This window comes from Saimiri boliviensis, chromosome 7 (assembly GCF_048565385.1).
Source record: "Saimiri boliviensis isolate mSaiBol1 chromosome 7, mSaiBol1.pri, whole genome shotgun sequence".
NCBI lineage: Eukaryota > Metazoa > Chordata > Mammalia > Primates > Cebidae > Saimiri > Saimiri boliviensis.
Window position 1 is genome coordinate 23,948,040 of NC_133455.1, and position 3,907 is coordinate 23,951,946.

Genomic DNA, 3,907 nt, shown 5'->3' on the forward strand with positions numbered 1-3,907 from the left:
AAAAGTGAACTTTTTGATCACATAAAACCTGCTTTCAGCTTGCCAGGTGAGTTAATATTCTTAATCCTTCAGTATAAACACTGTTCCTACACATTGCATGTGAGGAACTGGTGTTCCTAGTTATGACTGAGTTGGTTTAGAAGCTTATGAGCATCATAAACAAATATTTCTTACATAGCCATGGACACCTTAGCTCTGAACAGACCGTACAGATAACAGATCAGGCAGATGACTACACTGCTTCACTATCAAACCTAAGCAACCAAGACCCAGATTCGAGCATTTTCCACTGCACAGAACTGGAGAGGAAAGCGAAAGCCACATACCTATTGCTTTTTCTCTCTTCTGCAAGATTTCCTGTATAACCAGAGGTCTGGTAAATTGGGCTTATGTTGGGCCTCGTAGAAATCGTGCTAATAGGGAATCTGAAGTACATTTGCAAAATGAGGACCAATACAAAGCTTGGGATCCTCTCCCTACACCGGAGCAAAGGATAATGTGGAATGAAGCTACGGAAGCAGGTGAATTTCACATTCTTAATTTAAACAAGAAAAAAAAAGTGAATATTGGCCACCTTTAGCTTAGTAAAAGCATCACCTAGTGTGAATGTACTCCTTTGCTCTACCATAAAATCACCTGAGGCACTTGTTAAAAAAATAAAGGTTCCTAAGACTTGCATTTAATGGTTCTGATGTCATCCAGGTGGGTTACAAATGAAAAATACCATGCATTTATAAAAATGAAAGCTATAGTGATCTAACAAAGTGAAAGAAAAAAGGGTTTCTGGTAAGTTCCCTGGGTTTTGTAGCAGTAGGTGTTTTAGTGGCAACGTTTTCACCAATTCGCCAACCAGTCCTGAAGCAGTGAACTCAAAAATCGCAATTTTTTAATTAAATGACCTCCCCAAACACCCTCGATCTCCCGCCTTCCTCCTTTTTTTGGTGGAGGGGCTTTTAATGAAGGATTCTTGCTTTTCTTTTCTGTATCTCATGAGTCTACAGAACTCACAGACTGGATACCTTTTGTTTTAGAAACTTCACTGAATCCACCAGCTTTCGGAAGAGACAATTTCTTTCCAAACCATTCTGAAGATATAAAATTTTTCCTTATTGGAAAGGACTGTGACCGCAAAAGGAGGTTGTCAAGTCACCCACGTTTCCTTACAACTCCAAGAAGGATTAACAAAAAAAAAAAAAAAAAAAAAAACCAAATGCTTTGAATGCTTACAACTTGACTGGTGAATTAATTATATGTCATTCAGGGACATTCAAAGCCAACATAAACTATGTAAACCACTTTCCTAACCGGTCAAAACACAAATATTAAATACATGTAGGTCAGGGGGAGATGAAAACTGAGAAACTTTCATGACTGTGACCTCAACCAACATCTGTAAACGACATCTTTTTCCTCCCTAGAGAATGAAAGGTGATCTATTTACTCCTGGTAGAGAAGAAAGGAGGACGGACGTCCAGGTGCTACCAGAAAACCATTCGTGAGGACATGGACCAGTGCCAAGGTCACAGCCCACCTGAACGGAACGTGAAATCCAGGCACACCCAGTCCAGGGGAGCCCTGGGTTCTTCCTGAACTTAAAACACTGGGGGTTAAAAAAAAAAAAAAAAGCTTCACAGATACAGGTGTGGGGACGCCGGTTCCCTGCCCGCTGCGAGGCAGATACCCGAGGACAGCCTCAAAACAACTCCAGATGCTTCGGGGGCCTGAACCTCACTCGGCGGGGGCGGCGCAGACGTCCACGTGCGGCACGGGAGCTGCAGAGGCGCCGAGCCCGCGCTTTTGCCAGTGCGTCCCCGACCCCCTCATCGCCGCTCGGGGCTCCGGGTTCCCCCTATGCAAAAGGGGGACCGTGCCATGTCATCAAGGACTGATGCGACGACGAACCCAGAAGGCGGCGTCAATAAGTAACGAAAGAGTAAGGTGGGCCGCGCCTATTATCGACGCTACCGAAGCAATTACTGCAACCGAGGCTCGAGAGTTAGAGCGCCGGAAACGCAAACTTTCCAGGGGACCAAACTCATCCAAGCCCCCTAAGGAGGATAAGGAGACCTCTGCCCGCGCTGGGCCCCGCCGCCGCCTGAGGTCCGCGCCACCTTTCCCGCGGCGGGCGCCGGGCGGGGCGGGGCAGCGGCGACGCGGGCTGGGCGGCGGGGAAGGGCGGGAGCGCGGGCGCACCCGCGGGCCGCTGCCCCAAACGGCTGCGCTGGGCTCGCGGCGCCGGACCACGAGCACCGCAGCTTCCGCCACCGCGACAGCCACTTCACCTCAGTCGTCGCGGCTCCCGGGGCAGCCGAGCCCCGCCGCGCTCGCTGCGGGCCGGCTCACCCTCCGCGCGGGACAGGGGGGCGCGGTACGCAGTCCCGGCGCCCTCCTCGCCTCGCCGCCGCGCTCGGCCCGGGCCCCCCCTCGCGGCGCCGGCAGGTGGAGGCGCCCCGTGCCCCGCTCCGCAGCCCCCTCCCGTCGCGCGCCAGCCCGCGCGGGCGCAACTTTCTTAAAGGGACAGGTAGCCCGAATCCGCGTCCACCTGAGGCCGCGTCTCTGCCTCCAGGCCGGTCCCGCGCTCTGGGGGAGAAAGGGGGTTGCCACAGATCTCTCCGCCCTCCCGCCCGCCTCGTTTGCCCCAGGCCAGGGACAGATTACAAGTTTTAATGCACCCAGTATCCTTTTGCAAATTTAATTCCCTTGGCCGAAATCACCCTCCCACTGCTCCTCAACGCCTGCTCGCGGGCGTGCAGTTGTTACTGTTGGCAAAGTTTGAAGAGGGGTGTCCCTACCCCTGCACCCCGCTGGCCCATCCCCCTCACACACACACCCAGAACCGGGACGTGGAAGGCTCGCGGCTGCTGGGAAACACCCGCTGCAATCCCCTTGACCCTGCCCTGTAACTGACCCTTGGGGAAAAGCCCCCCGCACTGCTACTGCGCATGCTCTGAGCTGGACAGCTCCAGAGAGGGAAATTTAAAAACGGTTCGAGCTGCGACGGCGGCCAAATTGCGGAACGCGAGGGGCGAGCGCGAGGGAGGCCCCCTCCGGAACCCCTGCCCGCCCCAGGAGCGCCGGCAGCGGCGGCCCCGCGAGGATCGGCTTCAGGTACCGCCTTGCAGGGTCGGCTTTGCTCCCTCCTCCCGGGCAGTGCCGGGTATTGCATTTCGAGGATAGAAACCCGGGCGCAGGGGCTGCGGGGCCGCCTCCCTCTGCTTCCTTTTCCTCCTTCCTGGGGATCCCTCGATGGCTTTAGGGGCGGAACTGAGAGCCTTTGATGGGCTTTTATGTGGGTTCAGGCTTGGAGTTTGAGAAACTTAGGGGACTCAAAGATTTTTTTTAAGGGAGTGTTTGTGTGTTGCGGGGGTGGGGGCAGTTGGACTGGTTTTCCAGTAAGGGCTTGTGGCATTTGTGAAGGCATTTCCAGGGCGGGAGCTTTCGGGGATTATTCCCTTTGCAAGCGGGAATTTGTTCCCCGAGAGAAACATGCATGTCACATCCAGCTGCCCCTTATTTTCAAAGTGATCATCACCGAACTGAAGTTGAAAATATAAGGCTTGGAAGGATATCGGGTTTTCTGATTCCCATTTTGTGAGTTTACATTTTTCACGGTTTGACATTTGGATTCTAGAGGCTTCTCCTGCCCTACCCCCATTAATTCGAAAGAACCTGGAATTTCATTTCATTCTCTTCATTTGCTTCTAAGAGCCTGTAGAATTGCCCTGGGAAAATGACCTGAGATGCCCAGGAATCCTCTAGAACTTTTTTCCTTTAAAGAAAACAAAAAAAGTGTTCTGTGAGCTGATTGCGCTCCATCTTTCTGAATTGTGGGAAAACTGTGGGTTTCTGCCCTGTCCATATCGTCGCTGATGGGAGCTTTGTTTTCTGCTTGTCTTTTCCTAAGGAG